Below are 22,563 nucleotides of genomic sequence, written 5' to 3'. Positions count from 1 at the left end.
ATACTATTCCAAATTACTAAAATTTATTGGATCTAGAAACCAAAAAATCCAACTTGTTATTTTAGTAGCAATTGACATCATGAAAGTAGAATATTGATCAGGAATAGAGGTAAGAAAACAAGACAATGTGGGAAAATGTAGAATACTGGATGTGCGTTAGAGATACAAAAATCATATCCTAGCCAGGAGCTGGTGGCTCACGCCAGTAATCCTAGCTACTCAGGAGGCTGAGATCTGAGGATTGCGGTTCAAAGCCAGCCCGGGCAGGAGAGACCGTGAGACTCCTATCTCCAATAAACCACCAGAAAACCGGAAGTGGCGCTGTAGCTCAAGTGGAGCACTCGCCTTGAGCTGAAGAGCTGAGGGACTGCGCCCAAGCCCAGAGTTCAAGCCCCACGACTGACAAAAAAAAAAAAAATCATATCCTATAGGCTCATTTACTGAAAACTTGTCATCTTATATTGAAAGCTCAATTTACATATATAGTTACAGTTACTTTTCTTACCTATCACTTCTGATCACAAATCCTTTTATGAATTTTTATAGTACTTTTGAATAAATCACATTTTATTGTTAAAATAACTTACAGAGGGGTTACTATTACATGGGCAGGATAATGTGTACATTTCTTATCAAGTATTGCAGCCTCTTCCTTTGTTTACCCTTCACATCCCTTCCCAGCCTCCCCTCCCACCCCCCCACCCATACCTCCCCCCTCTGCCCACCCACACCAACGTTGTAAAGTTCATTTTCTTTTTTTTAAATTTATTTTATTTTATTTGTGAACATTCTGTACAGAGGGGATACAATTACATGGGCAGGATAATGAGTACATTTCTTACCAAGCATTGCCGCCTCCTCTTTGTTTATCCTTCACATCCCTTCCCAGACTCCCCCCTCCCCCCCCCTCCAGTCCCAATCCTCCCAACCCTCACCTCACATCAACATGGTAAAGCTCGTTTTCGACATGACAACTTGTATTTCTCATTGTTGCAACAGGTCCACCTGTATCCTTAAACGAATTGTTTTCCCCATCTCCTCCACAAGTTATACTGACATCAAATATAGTGAAAGCAGGGGTTATATTGTGGGGGAGGGACATACAAAGCAACAAAGAAATAATATTATAAATGCGTTAGAAACACATGCATGAAAGAAAAAAAAACATTAAAATAAATATCTAAGGGTTTATTTTCCTAACATCACATTATCTGACCTTTTTCGCTTGACTCATACATATACTAGATATTGCAAATAAGGGAAACGATGGGGCCTGTGTTTCTTTGGGCCTGTCTTATTTCGCTTAATATAATTTTTTCCAAGTCTTTCCATTTCCTAACAAATGGGGCAATGTCATTCTTTCTTATGGAGGCATAGAATTCCATTGTGTATATATACCACATTTTCTTGATCCATTCATCTACTGAGGGGCATCTTGGTTGGTTCCAGATCTTAGCTATGGTAAATAATGCTGCAATAAACATAGTTGTGCTGGAAGCTTTAGTGTGGTCTTGTTTGTAAACATTTGGTTAAATGCCCAAAAGTGGGATTGCTGGGTCATAGGGGAGTTCTATGTGGAGTCTTTTGAGGAACCTCCATACTGCTTTCCAAAGTGGTTGAACAAGTTTACATTCCCACCAACAATGAAGTAAGGTTCCCTTCTGTCCAAATCCCCTCCAGCATCTGTGGTTGTTAGAGTTGTTGATTTTTGCCATTCGAACTGGAGTGAGGTGGTATCTCAATGTTGTTTTGATTTGCAATTCTTTTATGGCAAGGGAGGTTGAGCATTTCTTCATGTGTCTATTGGCCATCCTTCTTTCTTCTTCATAGAAGTTTCTCTTTAAGTCTTTCACCCACTTGTTTATTTGGCAGTTGTTTCTTTGAGGATTTCTTGTTGGGGGATTTAATATTTTGATTTCCAATTATATTTTAGATATGAGACCCTTGTCCATTGTATGGCTAGTAAAGATCTTCTCCCAATCCATGGGCTTTCTATTGATCATGCTATCTATGTCCTTTGCCAGGCAGAAGCTCTGCAACTTTATGCAATCCCATTTGTCCAACATTTCTTTGATTTGTTGTGTTTCTGGGTCACTATTCAGAAATTTTCGGACTGAGCCAAGGAGACCTAGGTTTTCTCCTATTCCATCCTGTAATGTTTTCAGAGTGTCTGCTTTGCCTTGGAGGTCTTTGATCCATTTGGAGTTGATTCTGGTGCAGGGTGATATATAAGGATCTAGCTTTAGGTTTTTTTTTATTTAATTTTATTTTATTTGAGAACATACTGTACAGAGGGGCTACAATTACATGGGCAGGATAATGCATACATTTCTTACCAAGCATTGCAGCCTCCTCCTTTGTTTACCCTTCATCTCCCTTCCCAGCCTCCCCCCTCCCCCCACCCAATTATACCCCCCTCCCCCACCCCCACACCGACATTGTAAAGCTGCTTTTGACATGATATTTTGTTTGCTACAAGTAGTTAACCAATTTTGCCAGCACCATTTACTGAAGAGGCTGTCTTTGTTCCACTCTATTGTTTTAGCTCCCTTATCGAAGATTAGATGGCTATAGGTCTGTAGGTTCATTTCTGGGTTTTCAATTTTTTTCCATTGGTACTGAGGTGTGTGCTTATGCCAATACCAAGCGGTTTTGATTACCATGGCTTTATAGTAGAGTTTGAAATTTGGTATTGATATTTCTCCAGCAGTGTTCTTTCCATTGAGGAGCGTTTTTGCTATTCGGAGTCCTTTTTTGTTCCATATGAATTTTTGGATTGCCTCTTCTATTTCCTTGAATAATGAGGTTGGAATTTTGATAGTTATCACGTTGAATTTGTAGATAGCCTTGAGAAGTATTGCCATTTTCACGATGTTAATCTTTCCAATCCAGGAGCATGGGAGTTTTGCCATTTTTTAAGTTCTGTGTTGATTTCCTTTTTCAAGATTTTAGTTTTCATCGTAGAGGTCCTTCACTCCTTTGGTTAAGTTAATTCCTAGGTATTTTATTTTTTGTGGGGCTATTACTAATGGAGTTGCTTTCCTAATTTCAGCCACACCTTTCTCATCGTTGGCATACAGAAAGGCCATTGATTTTGGGGGGTTAATTTTATACCCTGCTAGTTTGCCAAAGTTTTGAATCAGCTTCAGTAATTTGTGCGTGGAGTCTATGGGATTCTTTAGATACAAATCATGTCGTCTGCAAAGACGGAGAGTTTTATTTCTTCTTTCCCTATTTGGATCCCCTTTATGTCTGCATCTTGTCTTATTGCTGTAGCTAGGCATTCTAATACTAGATTGAAGAGAAGAGGAGAGAGTGGACATCCTTGTCTTGTTCCTGGGTTCAGAGGAAATGGCTTAAGTTTTTCACCATTAAGTATAATGCTGGCTGTAGGTTTGTCCTAGACAGCCTTTATTGTATTGAGGAATGTTCGATGGATTCCTAATTTTTCCAAAACCTTCATCATAAAGGAGTGTTGGATCTTGTCGAATGCTTTTTCTGCATCTATTGAGATAACCATGTGGTTCTTATTCTTGCTCCTGTTGATGTGATGAATAATATTAATTGATTTGGGTATATTGAACCAGGTTTGCATCCCTGAAATGAATCCTGTTTGATCATGGTGTATGATTTTCTGGATGAATTGTTGAAGTCGGTTGGCCAAAATTTTGTTGAGAAGTTTTGCATCAATGTTCATCAAAGAAATGGGTCTATAGTTCTCTTTCTTTGATGAGTCCCTGCCTGGTTTTGGGATGAGGGTTATGAAGGCTTCATAGAATGTGTTCGGTAGTGATCTTTCTATTTCAATTTCATTGAAGAGTTGGAGGAGTATTGGTGTGAGCTCTTCTTTGATGGCCTTGTAGAATTCCGCTGTAAAACCATCTGGTCCAGGACTTTTCTTAGCTGGGAGGACTCTTATGGCTGTTTCTATTTCAAAGCTTGATATGGGCCTGTTAACCTGGTTTAACTCATCTTGGTTTAGTTTTGGCATGTCAATATTTGCTAGGAAAAGGTCCATTTCTGTCAAGTTCTCAAACTTATTAGCATAAAATTTTGAGAAGTATTCCCTCATAATATTTTGAATCTTGGTTGTTTCCGTGGTAATGTTTCCCATTCTCATCTCTGAGTTTATTTATTTGGGTGTGTTCTCTTCTTTTTCTAATAAGGTTTGCTAAGGGTTTGTCAATTTTGTTAATTTTTTCGAAGAACCTACTCTTTGTTTTGTTGATTCTTTCTATAGCTTTTTTGGATTCTAATTAATTTAATTCTGATTTAATTTTAATTATTTCTTCCCGTCTACTGGATTGGGGTTTATCTTGCTGCTCTTTTTCTAGGAGGTTTAGATGTCTCATTAAATTGTTGGTTTCAGTTGTCTCTAATTTGTTGATGTAGGAACTCAGAGCTATAAACTTGCCTCTGAGTACTGCCTTTGCTGTGTCCCAGAGGAGCTGGTAATTTGTGTGCTCATTTTTTTTAATAGCATGAACATTTGAATTTCCTATCTAATCTCTTCCATGACCAACTCATGATTCAGCAGTGTGTTGTTCAGCCTCCATGTGATACCAGACTATCTTTGGTGGCTTTTGGTGTTGAGTTCTAATTTTATTCCCTTGTGGTCAGAGAGAATGCAAGATATAACTTCAATGTTTCTGAATTTGGACAAGTTTGCTCTGTGGCTTAAATATGGTCTATTTTAGACAATGTTCCATGTGCTGCTGAGAATAACGTGTATTCTGATGCTGCTGGGTGAAATGTTCGGTAGATATCTGTTAAATCTTGTTGATCTTTGCAGCTGTTTAGATCTGTAGTTTCTCTGTTGAGTTTTGCCAAGTTGATCTATCTAGTGGGGAGAGTGGTGTGTTAAAATCCCCAACAATTAATGTCTTTGTAGTAATATTAGATTTGAGGGAAAGTAGTGTTTCTTGGATAAATTTGGTTGCTCCATTGTTTGGCGAGTAGATATTTAGAATTGTAATATCCTCCTGAAAGAGAGATCCCTTAATTAATATGTAGCGACCTTCTTTATCTCTTCTCACGAGTTTTAATTTGAAGTCTATTTTATCTGATATTAGGATTGCAACTCCCGCCTGTTTATGGGGGCAGTTTGCTTCGTAGATTTTGTTCCAACCTTTAACATTGAAAATGTGTTTGTTTTTACGGGCAAGATGTGACTCCTGAAGGCAGCAGATAGAAGGATCTTGATTTCTAATCCAACTAGACAGTATATGTCGCTTACTTGGATAAAGTCAGTTAATATTGAGAGATAGGACTGAGAAGTTTTTGGGAGATCCTGCCATTTAATCCACCTTCATGGGGGCTAGAGGTACTGGGTTCTTGCTATAGTTCTTGGATTCTCAGTTTGGGTGCAGTTTCTTGGCCTTTATTGTGGTCTTGTTGGTTTCTATGTGTAGGACATCTTTACGAATATTTTGTAGGGATGGTTTGGTGGAGATATACTGTTTCAATTTTTCTTTGCTATGAAAGGATTTTATTTAGCCTTCAGTTATGAAGGAGAGTTTAGCTGGGTACAGTATTCTTGGTTGACAGTTTTTGTCTTTAGGACATGGCATACATCATTCCAGGCTCTCATTGCTTTGATAGTCGCTGCTGAGAAATCTGAGGTTATTCTGATGGATTTCCCTGTACAGATGATTGGTCTTTTCTCCTTGACAGTTTAAAGATCTTTTCCTTCGTCTGAATTGATCCTGTTTGGATTATAATGTGATGGTGGGATGTCCTATTCTGGTTTGGTCTATTTGGTGTTCTAAAAGCTTCTCATATCTGAATAGGCCTATTTTTTTTGCATGTTTGATAAGTTCTCTACTAGGTCCCTGTTAAACAAATTTCCTAGATCATTAACTCCTATTTCTAGGTGCTCGTCTACACCCATTATCCTCAGATTAGGTCTTCTGTGGTGTCTTCCAAGTCTTGAATAGATCTATCATATTTCTTGGACTTGTCTTGGATTGTTGTATGTTCTTTCTCCACAATATCTAGGCTGTCTTCAATCCCCGAGGTTCTATCTTCTGCATGGTCTAACCTGCGGTAAAGACTTTCTATTTGTTTTTTATCTCATTTCCCCAATTTTTCAGTTTTGATGCCTTCAAATTCTTTGTTGAAGCTTTGTTCTAGACTTGTATGAGCTTTTTTACTTCCTTAATTTGGTGTTCAGTGTTTATTCTCAAATAATTTAGTTGATTGGTTATGATTTCGTTGGACTCCCATTCCTTCTGTTGGTTGCCATTCAGCATTCCCTTTGTGGTCTCCATGACTTCCTTCAGCTCTTTGTTAATGGATTCCTGAATGCCTTTAGAGATCTTTGTGTATTCTTGTCCTGTTCTCTCAATTCCTGTATTATTCTTTGCTTAGCTTCCTCACATTCATGCCATTCTTGTATTTCTCTTTCAGTGTTCTCAGCGTGCTCATGCCATTCCTGCCTTTCTTTTGGAGTGGTCTCCAGCTTGTCATTCAATTTCTGTATCGGTTTTTGAGTAGCTTCCTCAGGCTCATGATATTCCCGCATTAACCTTTGGTTTGCCTCCTCTCTCTCCCTATCACGCTCATACAGAATCTTTTGTATGTTTTCAATCTTTTCATTTACCATTGTTGCCAGCAGTGTTTGTAGAGCTCTCTGGGAACTCTCCTCTGGATTATTCATTATCTGTTCTGTCCCCTGATTATCATGACTTGGAGTTGAGATATGCGGACTTTCCATTTTTTTGTGTGTTTTTCCAGCTCACTCTGCTCATTTAGGATGAAAGTAACACCAGTTTTGTGCTAGAACGCTATCTTAAGGCACGCATCAATCAAAGTCTGTACTTGCACAGTCCAAAGTCTGCAGATACAATCTAGTTCATCAGATATATGTATTCAACATCAAACAATTATATATTAATGGGCTACAAACCCCAAAGAAGTATTTGGCATATGAGAAATTATTATGTTGAGGAGAGATGTGGGTAAAAATAGGAATAAAAAGATGTAGGAAGGCACAGGGATAGTTTACTTAACTAAGTCCTAATCTCAAAGTGGGAAATAGTTTGGATAGGATGAGAGCAGAGAGAGAGAAAAAAAGAAGAAAGAGAAAGAGAAAAAAGAGGCAAGAAAAAATAGAAAAGCAAAAATTAAAAAATAAAAATTGTAGTGCTTAAAAATTATGCAGAATTAAAACAAAATACGCAGAGTAGAAGTGGATACAATGAGTGAAGGGGAGGGAAATAATGGAAACATGAAAAATTAAAAATAAAAATACTGAAATTATTATACAGGTATAAAGATTCATAGTGCTATTAAGGAATTTAAGTCTAAGAGGTTTTGAATTGAGTAATAAATTTCTGGATTAAGTGTGTACACAATGGGGGATAAGGTCTAATAATTGACTATGGGTATATCTGAGGATGTCCAGAACAGCAATTAAGTCACACAAAGAAGAATGAAGAGAAGAAAAGGTGAAAACATTGAGGAAGAAAGAAAAAAAGATCAAATATTCAGGAGAGCTAAACAAAAAACAAAAAAAAATAAACTTTTAAAAAGAAAGAAAAAAAACGCACACACACATATACTCCCCAAATAAAAATTATAAGAGGAAGAAAAAATGTTACTAGAAAACAATTTTTTTTGGTCCAGTTGTGGGGCCTGAACTGTGGGTCTGGGCGCTGTCCCTCAGCTCTTCAGCTCAAGGCTAGCGCTCTACCATTTGAGCCACAGCGCCACTTCTGGCTTTTTTTCTTTTTGCTTATGTGGTGCTGGGGAATCGAACCCAGGGCCTCATGCATGCAAGGCAAGCACTCTACCACTGAGCCACCTTCCCAGCCCTAGAAAACAATTTTTTAAAAAGGTAAAAATTAAGAATTAAATAAATTTTAGAAAAAAAATTTTTATTAAAAGGTACCCCAAAAAAAGAAAAAAAAAGTTCTTTAATTTTATTGGAGGGTTGTGAAGATCCTGTATCTCCCTTGTGTCTATAACCAGCCACTTGTTGGAGTCTCTGGTCTGCTTGTGGTGTTTGATTTTCCTGTGGCTTGGTTGGTTTCTTAAGTCAGTTTGAGTAGGCAGAAAAATGCTCTGCTTTACCCAGATTTTGTGATCCTCCTCCCAGGCTAGTTCAATGGGAGGGAGATCTGCTTTGAGTATCACAAAAGAGGGAGATGGCTCTTTCCTCAAGTTTGGAGATGCTGTGATGATTCTAAATTCTGGGTGGTGTTGAGGCCTTTCAGCCATCAGTAGCTTTTCCCTGAGGGGTTAGTGAGAGACTCACAAAGCCCAGCCTGGAGCCATTCTCAGGGTTCCTGTTTACTGAATTTCAATTGATTGTCAAGGCTGCTAAAGGGAGGGGCAGCCTCTGGCTCTGTTTACCAAGTGAAGAAAGCCACTCCTGGAATTGGCATCCAGAGCTGGGTGACTTTTCCCTGGGTGGAGCTGAGTCTGGCCGGTCAGTTTAGGTTCTTGTGACCTGCTAAATGACGCTAGTTTTCTTCCAAGGACTGAGTTGGAGCTAGCAGCTCAGCCTGGCCTGTGTCAGTATCAAAGATGGAGATGTCTGGTAGTGGGGGGGTGGCCTTTCCTCCTCTGCTCCCTGAGAAGGAGTGAGGATTTAAGGCTTCTACCCACGTGGAGTCTTGGTTCCTGGGTTGTCTCTGGTCTGTGAACTGAAGGATGAAATGTTTGCTCCTTGTCGCTTCTTGCTGATATTGCGTAGAATCTGCTCGCCTGCCGCATCTGACTCCTTTGTCCTGGACTCTCTGTGTTGCAGGTATGGCAGCTATGGCCATTTTCACCACCACTGCAGCCGCAGTAGCATCTGCTGGCAAGTGCTCAGATCTATCTCCTTGCCTGGATTTTCCCTCTCTGTCCTGTGATGGCACACTTGGTGTGATTCTCTGGCTTAGGACTGTTCACTGGAACACTAAAACTGCTTTGTATACGAGAGCTTGTTTAGCCTCCAGCTTCTCCTCTGCCATCTTCCCGGAACTCCCTTTCAAATTAAACTTTTTCAATCACTCTGTAATGCAGTATGGAGAGTACTCAAAAGACTAAACATAAATCTCCCCTATGACTCATTAATTCCCCTCGTGGGCAGTAATCCAATAAATAACAAACAAGCTCACATTAAAGCTACCACATAACCATGTTCAGGGCCCAGGGAAAGATTTCAAGGAATGGGAAAAATGTTAACCCTGTTGGTATTTGTTTCCGCAAATATGAACCTTTTGACATCAGATACCACATCATTCTATTGGCAGTAGTTAGTTTAGGACTTAAATGTAGCGGGTGATAAAAGGGCTTTTTTTTTTAATGTTAGGAAAATATGTAGGCAGTCCATGAGAAGGGGGATTTTTTTTTGTTGTTGTTGGTCTTTAACTATGGGAGTGGGACCTGTTCCTAAGCTCTTCAACTGAAGGTCAGTTCTCCACCTCTTGAGCCACAGTGCCACTTCTGGTTTTCTGGTGGTTCAATGGAGATAACAGTCTCAGGTGCCCCAGCTGTCTTTGAACAGCAGTCCTCAGATCTCAGCTTCCGGAGTAGCTAGGATTACAGCTGTGAGCGTCTGGCACCAGGCTAAGAAATGGGGGATTTTTATATAAAAAGTGAATCCACCTCTTCTCCTGTGTCTAAAGGTCAGATATCAGTATTAGAACACGTCACCCTCAATTCATTTCATCATACATTTGTAAATTTTCTCTTTTCCTTCATGTGGGAATACTTCAGTAAATATCAACTCAGATGTGGGACTGGATCAATTGTATGGGAATTGCTAGCAAATAAATAAAGAACTACTAAATAAAATCAAATGAGCCCCTCATTTGGAAAATTTTTTTTTCTCTTTTTATTACAAGTCTGTGCTTGATTACTTCGTAACGTGATATTGAACCTCCTAACAGAGTGATGACATTTTATTTCTCTTCAGTAATTGGCCTTCTCCCACATGTGGTCAAATATTTAAGAATCCAAAGATTTCCATTGATAATTCATTAAGCTGTCCTCTAAGAAAATGTGCATTTCTGGAATTTGGTCTGCTGTCTTATTCTTACATGCACAGGCTTTCTATGATTTATTGTTCTACAAGGAATTCTATTTTCCAATCTTTGTGTGACAAATTTAATCTCTCTAATCAGTATTTCTGACCCTCTCTCTAGAGTCTCATTTCAGTCTGACTCATAAAAATATGTTTTTATCAGTTAAATGGCTCTCATCTTCTGTTATTTGCCTGACTTCATGTAGGCTGTGATAGCAGCTCTGACTGGCTGTGCTTACTGGAGTATATTTTTTAGAGGTCTAGGATTACTATTCAAGGTAGTAGCTTCACTGGGTCCCAATGATCCCCTGGCCTATACTCAATAGGTTTTTCTCCTAAAGAAACAAAAACAGCTGACTAAATTCCTGTTTTCATTGTTTCAAAATGAGCCAATCTGGCATCCTTGCAAAACCATGAATAATCCTCTCTAACAATGGTCTATCAAGATGGCTTTTCAAAGTTGACTGTGAAAAATGTTCATTTTCAAGTCACTACCATAAAACAGATCACATCTCTGGGAGCAGAAGTTTGGAAGGAAGGATTACCTTCCTTTTTTCTCTTAAGATAGATCAAATCATAATATTCTTCAGTTGTGGTCAGCGTGGAGCACATTTTCCCAAGAATATACTGTATTGTAAAAGAGGACCAACTATCAAAATAAAGGAGGAAATACTTGTCTAGAGTCTGATTTATCTTGCTTATATTTGTTGTTATTTTCATTATTTCAAACACATGGATAATTTGTACTTGGGATTAGACAGATTTATCTTGCTTATATCTGTTGTTTTTTTCATTACTTCAAACACATGGATAATTTATACTTGGGATTAGACAAGTGACAATGGATTAATGTAATAAACATTCATTACTTTCATATATCCAATATAATACACTTAACACCTTATGGAAAATTAAATCCAACTATTGAAACAATGTCAGAAATATAAAATAAGCCTCAATATGTATTATCTGGCACACTCAGAAATTCAGTCTCTCTACAAATATTTATTTGGCACAAAATAAAAATTTAATGAATATGTTCTATAAGCATCATATGAAATACTGTATATAATTTTATGGATGTATATAATTTTATGGATGTCTCCTAGACAGGAATTTAACATGCATGTAGTAATCAAATTTCCACAATTTAAGCTAGACAAGAGGAGTCATACCCTCATACACTGCCTGGAGAATGTGTGGTGTGAATTTTACCACAGTGTTGAGCCTTTTCACCTAATACCAAGAGTCATATGCAATAATTTATTATTTGATGTTATGATGAGTGCTAAGTGTAGAATAAACTGAATTATTAAATTAATTCACAAAAATGAAATGATTTATTATTGAAATAATGATATGTTTGTTTAAATTCTAATGCTTCTCAATTTTACAATTCATGAAATATATTATTAAAATTAGTTTCACTTTCTTCTTTTCTATATCTACTAAAATTAAAATTATATGTTAAACATTCAATATTAAATCAGTAATAATAACATTATTAAAATAATATATTATTAAACTGTGATTTGAATTATAGTTCTAACAAATTGTGATGTAAAAAATACTATTATGGGTAATATTTTTTAAACTTACCAGCTTATTTGCTTCCTGTGTCATTTGTTATTCTTGGTCCAATTCATCTCTTCACCTTAATTGTTTATTTTTCTATTTTATCTCTATTGTTTTACTGAGTTTGCATTTTGTTTTCCCTGTTTAGTGACTGACATGAGGGTGAAAATGTGTATGCTAGTTTATCACTTCCTATGTTACAGTGAAACCACTGTACTCCACAGCTGTTCTACTTTTCTCTGTATAGTACAATATTTTCCCCACTCTCATCTCCTGTATTGCTGCTCTCATGTATTTTATTTTTATTTAAATTTTATTATCAAGTTAATGTACAGAGGGGTTAGATTTACATAAGTAAGTTAGTGAATTCATTTTTTTCTAACTTGTTACCACTTCCCCCATGTTACTCCCTCTTCCTTCCTAACATCCCCCAAGATTATTTCCAAAATATTGCGAGTATCTCGTTTGCATAGGTTCCCCCTTTGTCCTTTGTCTCACTATTTTGTTTATTCACCTTTCCCTTTCCTAGTTCAGATCAACATATTTACAATAACCAGGGTATCAAAATCAAATACAGTGACTACAGGGGATAAACATTGGTGGGGAAAACACAAAAGATAAAAAGAAATCACATACTACATTAAGAACAACAACAAAAACATGTCTTTGAGTTCATTTCACTTGGAATCACCTTATAAGATCATATGTAGGGCTGGGAAGGTGGCTCAGTGGTAAGAATGCTTGCCTTGCATGCATGAGGCCCTGGGTTCGATTTCTCAGCACCACATAAGCAGAAAAAAGCCGGAAGTGGCACTGTGTCTCAAGTGGTAGAACGCTAACCTTGAGCTGAAGAGCTCAGGGACGGTGCCCAGACCAAGAGTTCAGGCCCCACGACCGACCAAAAAAAAAAAAAAAAGATCGTATGTAAGTAGATGAGCTATTCTGCTCATCTACTAAGATTATCCTTGATGTACACAATAATGCTTCCCTATTACCCACTAATACCACTTCTGGGCATTTACCCACGTGACAACAAACAAGGCCACACTAAAGCTACCAGCACAATTGTGTTTATCACAGTATTATTTACCATAGCTAAGATATGATATCAACCCAGATGCACCTCAGTAGATGAATGAAGAAAATGTCACTCTCTCATACACACACACTTACACATGCATGTGGAATACTATGCTTCCATCAGAAAGAATGATACCACCTCATTTGTAAGGAAATGGAAGATCTTGGAAAAATATTAAGTGAAGTAAGCCAGACTTAAAGAAACATAGGTCTCAGGTTTTCCCTTATTTGTAATAATTAGTTTATTTCAAGAATAATCTCATGTATTTTACTTTGACATTTTGTTCTATGTTGAGCATAGAACATTATTGCTATATTGTTTGATATTATTTCTGCAAACAGGCAGGTATATTTAAAGAATTACATTAATCTCATCCATTACTGAAGGAAGAACAACTTTAAAGAGCAAACCCTACTCAGAAGAACAACTCCTATTTATTTAGCTTCATTCGGAAGAACAACTCCTACTTACTTAGCTTCATTCCTTTGTAAGGCCACTGTAGTCCCCTGTAACCTCATCTTGTACATTACAACTCTGTACTTGGTTATCCTTCATATCTACTATCTTCTACATTGTGATCTAAATGCCCTAGTGATTCCAGTTTGCTTTACTTTAAAAAAAAATTCTCTCTTAATGTTTGAGGTTGGTGTGTTTGCGTGTGTGTAGTATTACAAAGATCGGAAGACAAAATTTTTGTTCATTTAGATTACATCTTTCTGGTCATTGTAAATTGTGGCTAATGGGAGAAGTATCTTGCTATTTTAAGGATGAAACAGAACATGTATTTGTGCATGTACCAGAGTTGCTTTAATTGTGTGAATTTGAACACTTAACTTCGAAGTATATCTTGGCTGCTGTTGTGAATAATGTGAATAACAATGAACTACAAATATATTTACGAGTTACCCAGAGAGAAACAATCACATGATTGGTGAGTCAGATGATATTTCAACTTTGCATTTTTTTAGAAAATGCATACTAATTTCTACAACGAGAATACGAGCCTGTATTTTGACCAAGAGTGTATAGAATTTTCTTTTCTCCATACTCTCACCAACATTACCTTTTGAGTTTTATGAAAGTGCATGTTTCTAATAGGTGAAGTAACCCAGACTGGCTTTAGACTCAATTCCTCTTAGTCCAACCTCCTAAATGCTTGGAATTACAAACCTTTACCACCACACCTGGTTCTTTTGGGGTTTTTTTGTAAGAGTTATAATAGTTATGAAGTAGTATCATAGTAATTTTCAATTGCATTTCTCTAATGACTTCTGTTCACTAAGCCAGCATAGAAATGGTATTAAACACAACTTTGTAAACCCACTGTGATTTTCAGGGGTTTTTGGAAAACAGGCCTATTCAGAACTTTTGTCCATTTTTATTCATGTTACTTGTTAATCTCATGTTTAAGCTCTCTATACAAAATCAATAATTAATTCAAGGTAGTAGAAAGGAAAAAATTAAGCAACTCCTAACATTTTAAAATTTTCAATATCATGATATTGCTTAGATCACTTGAGACTATAAAACTCAATTTAGTTTGACCTTTTACAAGGCTATATTTATTTTATTTTATGTTTATTGCTCTTTCCAAAGCCTGCATGTCTGATTTCCATTGGTTTCCTTCAGTTTCAAGTAGTTCAGATTTCAAACTGAAGAATAAATGGAAGGAAGCAAACAAAAAAACACTGTTCCTCTCATCCGATGATGCCTCTTCAAGCATGAGGTAAGTTCATCCTTCTAAGTCCCTATGATAGGGTATCAAAAGGAGAATTCATTCTTCTAGGTCTCCTTATCTTTGCAATGTAACTTAAATGATGTAAAACACAATATACTGCTCAGATAAGTTTACGTTTTATCAGTTTTGCACATTTTCATATGCGCTTCAGCTCAGTGCACAACATTTCTTCATTATTCTGTCCCTGATATTTTTACAATAGCAAGACAAGATAACCAGTTTGAATTACAGCATGAGAAGTTATCCACCTGGCTTCCTTGAAAGCAGATCACAGTCAATTGATAACATTAGTTCTGCTTTCTCTCTACATGTAATGGTTTCTGTAATACATATGGAATTATATTTAGTATTAAAAATTGCTGACCACACTCAAAGCTTATTCATAGAAACTTAAGTATTTCACCAGTGTCATGCCTCTTAATTCTTAAGATAATATTTGCTGTAATGCTAATGTTATTACCATTATAATGTTGGGAAAAATTGTAATTAAAGGCACTAAGTGCACGGTCCAAAGACACACAATGAGGAAGGAAATCAGTCAAAGTTTCAAAAAGTCTTTCAGCAATACAAAAAAGGTAGGTAAAATCTCTCCATTCTCTTACACACTCAATTCAATATACATATTGTCCAAGAAATAATACCATAGCAATTGTTGCCAAGGGTGTTTGTTTTCTGCCACATTTTGTCTTCAACACAGACTGTGTTGGTGACATTGGGTTATCATGCACAGAGATGAGCTTATAAATTGAGGTCCAAAGAGAGCCAAATTTCTTCTGTTCCACATTTCCAATTTCCTTTTTAAAAAGTAGTAAAATTTTTAAATATCATCACGTACTGTCTTTTAAGAATCCAAAAACGAAATAAATTCACATATAATCACTCCAAAATGCTTTAAATGTAGATGATAAAACAAGCACTCATGAAGTAAATTTTCTTCTACATTTAATATGTTTCTGAAATCCTTGTGCTGGTTGGTCACCCTTGTAATCCTGACTACTCAGGATATGTACTCAGAAGGCTGAGTTCTGTGGATAACATTTGGAAACCAATCAGAGCAAAAAATCATGACATTATTTTTCAAAAATTTTAATGAACTAGAAAAGAGCATGAATGGAGATGTAGCTAATATACTAGCTCACCAAACTAGAGGGGAAAGGCCTAGCAAGACCTTAAAGCCCTAAGTTCAAACTCTGAGCACGCCAACATGCAGGCACACACACATGCACACACACTCACACACTTATTCACATCAGTGTTTTGCATTAATTTCTTAGTTAATGATATTATATGGGTATAATAGGGGAAATAAACTTTTCCATCTCAGAACATTTTTATATGTATTTTATTGTTAAAATACCATACAGAGGGGTTTCAGTTACATGAGCAAGGTAATGAGTCCATTTCCTCTCAGGCATTGTTACCTTCTCCTTTGTTTTTTCCCCCACCATCCCTTCCTCACACCTCTACAAGTACACTCCCCTTCATTCCCCCCAACCCCACCTAAATTGTAAAGTTCAACTTTCAACATAGTGTCTTGTGCATCTCATTGTCACAATGGGTCGACCAGTATTCCTAGTTAACCATTTTGTTTCTTCTTTCCCCTCCCCAATTAGCTAAGTGTATATACAAGATTCAGGTGCACCAAAATCAAATACAGTGAAAACAGAGGTTATACTGTGGGCGAGGAACATATAAAGAAACAATAAAATACATTGTACATTATAAATACATTTGAAATAATAGCAAGCAAGAAAAAAACCCACTTGTGTACTTACTTTGCGGGTCATTTCATTTAACATCATCTTATCTGGTCATATGCCCATAGCTTTTGACCTTTTCTGCTTATCTCAGACATATATTATTTATTGCAAATAAGGGAAACCATGGGGCCTATGTTTCTTTGGACTTGGCTTACTTCACTAATATAATTTTTTCCAAGCCTTTCCATTTCCTAACAAATTGGGCAATGTCATTCTTTCAGATGGAGGTATAGAATTCCTATTCTCACACACACACACACACACACACACACACACACACACACACACACACACACACACACACACAATGGAAATCAATCAATCTATCTATCTATCTATTTATCTATCTATAACATTTTCTTGATCAATTCATGTACTGAGAGGCATCAATGTTGGTTCCATATTTTAGCTATGGTAAATAATGCTGCAATAAATATAGTAGTGCTAGTAGTTTTAGTATGTTCTTGTTTGTGATCATTTGGGTAAATGCCCAGAAGAAGTATTTGTTGGGTCATAGGGGAGCGCTATGTGGAATCTTTTGAGGAACCTTCATACTCCTTTCCGAAGTAGCTGAACAAGTTTACACTCCCACCCAAGAATGCAGTAGGGTTCGAATGCAGTAGGGTTCCTTTCTGGCCACATCCACTCCATCGTCTGTTGTAAAAATATGGAACACTTCATGAATTTGCTTGTCATCTTTGCACAGGGGCCATGGTACTCTTCTCTGTATCATTTCAATTTTAGTGTATGTGCTGCCGAATTGAGCACAGAACATTTTTTATATAGAAAGTGTAATTGATTTTCTTAAACTAAACAATTCAACAAAAAGTAAGTTCTAAAGAATTGTTGTGAAATTTTAAAACCATGTGTTTCTTATATAAGCACACATTTATGAATAAAGTCAAGATTGGCATGTCAAAAACAATATAATTCCAGATATTTGTTGTTCAAGAGATGTGTAAGAGGAGGAATTCAATTATTCTATACAAGGCACCTCTCATAATGAACATTGAAGCAAGTGTTAAGGTTTGTTAAAAGTTTTAATGTTTTAAATATTTTTAATTTTGGGAATTTGCTTATATATATGCCAAAAATAAGACTGTATGACAGGTCATAAAACTTTTCCATAAAGTATTTAAGATTTATTGTAGCAGCATATACTACTAAGTGTGTACATTTCAGAGTTTATAGAAATTTTACTAATGAGAATTTGCAAATTCTTTGTGTAAAGAAGCAGAGTGAAGAGTTAAGACTTTGTTAATTCCACAGTTTCTGTTAAAACTTTAGGGCTTCCTTACTTTATAGGTTAGCGAGGAACAAATGATGATATAAGCCATATACAGATGAGATGAGCCATAAATAATAATCTTAGTGGGAAGCTTTAAAGACTACTCATAGCCTATAAAACTCTTATTGAACATCATAATCTTAGGCAGTTTTAAATGTACAGGATTATGAAAAAATAGTAAAACCTAATATGTAGTATACTTCAAATACTGGAAACACTGGTAATTGTTTCATTTTTCATTTTATTAATCATTAATATTTAATGATTGGTTTTGTTTATTGTAGCATTGTTTTCCTTGTTGTAATATAATACAACTTTTTGTAAGTCGTCATTAGGAGGTACTTTGAGAATGTTACTGGGATGGCCACACCATTTTTTATAGGTGCATATGAATTTACAAAGAGCAAAATTAAGAACAAAATACTCATTAAAATTTTTCTCAAGTAGAGTCTGAATCAGGAGTGTTAAGTGTCCACAGCTAAAATCTTAGCCCTAGGCTGAAGCAGCCGTCTTACAGAGTTGAGGACACAAAAGTGAGAGACAGTGATTTTTTGTGTTTTGATTTTGTTTTTGTTGGTCGTGGGGCTTGAAATCTTGGGCCTGGGTGCTTTCCCTTAGCTCTTTAGCTCAAGGCTAGTGCTACTACTTGAGCCACAGGACCACCTTTGTCTTATTGTACTGATGTGGTACTGAGGAATCAAACCCAGGGCCTCATTCATTCTAGGCACGCACTCTACCACTGAAACCCCTTCCCACTTCCTGAGAAAGTGTATTTTAAAAAGTCATCTAAACAACATTTGCTTTCTGCTTTGGCTTATATAATGATATACATGAATATCTTTTTATATTTTTGTGAATTGTCATACTTCTAAATTTATATTAATTTCAGCCACTTTATCCTTTTCAAAGTCATGAAATATCTCTAAGAATTTGTTTCTGTAAAGACTGTTTTTGCATTTATAATTTCTTCTGAGTCACTTTTATTTTTTTCAATATCACTTTATATTTTATATTGACGGGTTTTCACACATCAAATGCCTTCAAATGTATATATGTATTAAGGTTTGTATCCTGTCAATAAATGTGTAGAACACAATTATACCACTGACAAAAGATAATTTGCACTTCATTTATGTGCTTTTGGCCTTGGAGAGTGACTTTAGGTGTGTCAACACAAGTAGAATCAGCATGAAACAAGCCAGCATTTCTTCATTTAAGATATAAGGAAAGGATACAGGTTGATCCATTGTAACAATAGGATGTACAAGACACTCTATCAGAGGGGGATGGAGGGAGGAGTTGAGGTGGTGTAAAGGGAAGGGATGGTAGAGGAAAAACAGGAGGGGTTAACAATGCTCAATAAGAAATGTTCTCATTTCCTTACTTGTGTAACTGTAACCCCTCTGTACAGTATCTTTACAATAAAAGTATATATTAAAAAGATACAAGGAAAATTTCTGTACTTATGGGAAGTTATATTTGTCATTCAGTATCAGCAAGGTATTGTTTTTAGGATGACAGGCATATTAAAATTTTGGATACTCAAATTCTCTACAAAAATAAATATATTATTTACATTAGAAACTGCCCACAATCTAGTGCAGTGTAATTGCTATGAGAAATTTTACCGCATTCTAGGTTTGTAATGGAAAGTAAATGTATATGCAATATCAACAGATATGAATTTTTACAGATAATTTTTGTCTGCATTTTGTGGATGGAATTGGGAAAGCAATTTTAAAAAGCACAAATTTCATCACCAAGAGCTGTCCGCAAACTGTAACAAGTTTCTAATACAGCAAAATTGAATGGTTTGGAACTCCAAGAAGTACTTGAATTGACACATTATCAGAAAGTGTAACCAGGCAAGCACTTTTGTTTTTAAATTTTTGGGGGGGGTCCGGTCGTGGGCCTGAACTTTGGGCCTGGGAGCTGTCCCTCAGCTCTTCAGCTCAAGGTTAGCACTCTACCACTTGAGCCACAGAGCCACTTCTGGTTTTTTTTCCTGCTTATGTGGTGTTGAGGCATCGAACCCAGGGCCTCATGCATGCAAGGCAATCGCTCTACCACTAAGCCACATTCCCAGCCCCTAGGCCAGCACTTTTAAGAAATGCAGCTACTAGATTTCTCATTGAGTGCTTTCATAACACTTTGTGAAATACAAGTCAGAACCTCATTGGAGACTAGACAGTTTTCCCTCACCTTTCTGTCAAGCTCAGTTATTATCAATCAACATATAGCTAATCTTGAATAATCCTCTAATAAGAAAATGTTGATGGAGTGTTTATATGCAGAAAAGCTCGGAACGCTAACTTTTTCCAATTGGCCTGAATGGTTGACTCCCACCCTATTATCCCAAGTCCATACGGACTCCAGGCATAATTCCAGGTATGTGTGAACTCCTTTGATGTGCAGGTAGGGCAATCCACCTAGGCCCAGTTGTAAACATCCCATCTCAGACCCAACTGAAAGTCCTCCATCTTTCTTGACCTAGGGGCTTTTCATTAACCTCTACCTCCTTGATCAGATCTCCTGTAAAACACTGATCCTGTGCCAGCTACCTCACACAACCTCAATCTTGCTGGAAGGGCTGTGCCCCTGGCTGTTCCTCAATAAAGAGTCCTTTCTGTTGGTGATCAAGTCAGGCCTATTCCTTTTCCATTCTCCTCCATTTTCCTAACATATGGTGCTGACACCCAGGAGATAAAAAGCACCAGGAGTAAGTAGGTGCCCTCTGCCAAGGGGCCACCCACCTCCTTGCCACCTCTCACGGAGCCTTTCTGCTACCTTCCTCCTCCTTCCAAGGCTTTTCTTCATCAGAAGCACAGAGCCCTCTGAGCTTACTTTGGGCTAAACAGACACCTGAAAAACCTCCCAGCCTTTGTTTTTGTAAGCAGTACAAGCAGTGGATGGCCACGCTGCTGTGGCTTGAGGTATTATTGCCCCCCTGTGTAAGCTCAGAAAAGGCCTTATCTCTCCCCCTATTCTCTATCCTTCACCCTGTCCCTGGATTCTGATCTCCAGGCAGGAGGCTCTTCACTGTTTGACTGACTTCACCCAATACCTAAAAGCCTTCAGGACAAGGTAACTAGCCCGGTCTGTGGTGTAGGCACCTGACATGGACCCCAGGAGGGCAGGACTCCCTCCCTTCCTTCTTGTCTGTGGGGTACAGAGACTCCAGAAGTCTCTTCTTTCCTTATACCCTGATACCCTTTAATTAGGACCTTTGGGGATGCCCTCTCTTAATTATTGGGATCCATCCGTCTGGCTTCCCAAAGCCCCAGCGGTGCCTGGAGCATCAGGACAGGCTCCATAGTCCTACCAAAATTTCCAAATTGTCTCCCAAAGACACCCCATTGGCATGCCTGCTGTCTAAACTTAAGACTTTGGGCTGACTGATTTACAGTCATAAAAAAACAAAACTGACTTGTTTTTATTCCAAAATCTGGTCTCATTACCATGGCACTGCTGACCTAAATTCAGAACCTTAGGTTTTACTCTTGCTGATTTAAACAATTCTCCAATGAAACTGGGAGGAGTCTGAGGTCCCCTAAACCTAAGCCCTCCTCAAGCTCTGCTCCAGAAAATCCTCACTTTGCTTGTTCTGTTCGGTCCACCAAGTCCTTCTCTGACCTCCACTCTAGAGGGCTCCCTCTCCACTCTCCTGCCTTGCTCACCAAGCCCTTCTCTGCCAGGAGCCACCCAACGTTTCCTCTAAAAAAGTAACTCCTTATCTTGTAGCAACTCAATCTGTCTCTCTCCCCCTCTCCATTTCCCTCTATCTCTCTTTTCTTTGATGACCTCCATCACAAAAGAACCTTTTCTCCTTCCTTGCTCTTCTAACTACACTCTTGGTATTTGCAGTTGGTCCATATTCTCTAGGCTAAAACTGTGTCTGTTTCAAGCAAACTCCTTTTGCTGACCCCAGTCTCTGTGCCTGCCTGTCTGCATGCTTTTGTAGCTGACACAAGGTGGGGGTGGGCATAGGCCTCCAAAGGTAAAACAACAAGCTATGAATCCTGTTAAAAATCCTTCTAAACAAACCCCTCCATACTTATACATTTCTCAACCCTCTTCTATGGCTAATACACCTTCTTCCTTTCCAGACCATAATTAAATGGTCCTCTGGTCTGGACATTTCGTTAATCTGTTTTTGACTGAGGCTGGCTGACAAACACACTGAGGACAGCCTCTGTCTTTTGCTGCTCTCTCCCTTTACCACCCTGAAATCCCATAATAGAAACAAGCCAATCCTTCTTCTCTTAGGGACTTAGACAATAATACAGTCCTTTCCTATTTCCTGAGTCCACTCATTTCAAAATCTAGATTCTTAATTTCTCCTCTAAGTGGCTACCGAAGAAAAATCCCTCCCTCTCACCTCTTCCAATAACTTTATCCAATTATTCAAATACCTTTTCAGTAACTTCATTATGCCACATCCTCCCTTTAAATATATGCAGGTTAAAAGTGCTATCTTTTCCCCTTACAAACCTGTTCAACCACCTCCTCCCCCAATTCTCTCTACATGCCTTGGAAGCTGAACCTAGCAAGAGACAAAGACCACATGATGGGTTTTTCTTCAACCCCCACACTTCCACCAACTTATCTCCTCTCTACTCTTCACTGTTCTAATGGTTAAAATGTTCAATTTAAAATACTAAACCACCTCATCACCAAAATTGATTTAAAGGGTTCCTTCTCTTGTTGTCAATGTTTGTTTAAAGGTGGAAATTCTGTTTGTCAAAATTTGCCTTGCATTTTGTTTGGTATTGCCTTGAACACATGGTTTTTTATCATATTGGTCAAAACAATACCACTTTGCCATTGGAATTCCAAAAAATCTTATGGCCGATTTTCATTTTTTAAAAAACCTACGTGCCTTAAAACGTTTGTTTAAGTGTGTGTTTGTGTGTGAGAGAGAGAGAGAGACAGAGACAGAGACAGAGACAGAGACAGAGACAGACAGAGAGAGAGACAGAGAGCACGTTCAACATAATCTCATTATAATACATAAAAACTGTGTAAAAATTATCTTCTTATAATTCTTGGTAGTGATATTTCTCAACAAATGTGCTGTTTGTTATAAGAAAGCATCTTTTTCAAGGG

At 37.5% G+C, this 22,563-nt stretch overlaps 1 non-coding gene across 1 annotated transcript; it reads right to left on the bottom strand.

The window, feature by feature from the left end:
* Positions 1-16,830: 16,830 nt before the first annotated feature.
* On the bottom strand, positions 16,831-16,937 carry LOC138808716 (U6 spliceosomal RNA). Its single transcript, XR_011366588.1, has one exon. It is a non-coding gene; the product is annotated as a U6 spliceosomal RNA (small nuclear RNA).
* Positions 16,938-22,563: the final 5,626 nt, after the last annotated feature.

The sequence above is a fragment of the Dipodomys merriami genome, unplaced genomic scaffold (genome assembly GCF_024711535.1).
Source record: "Dipodomys merriami isolate MVZ:Mamm:240054 unplaced genomic scaffold, mDipMer1.0.p SCAF_47, whole genome shotgun sequence".
Lineage (NCBI taxonomy): Eukaryota > Metazoa > Chordata > Mammalia > Rodentia > Heteromyidae > Dipodomys > Dipodomys merriami.
Note: the sequence above shows the minus strand (reverse complement) of the source record. Positions and strands in the feature narration are given on the sequence as shown.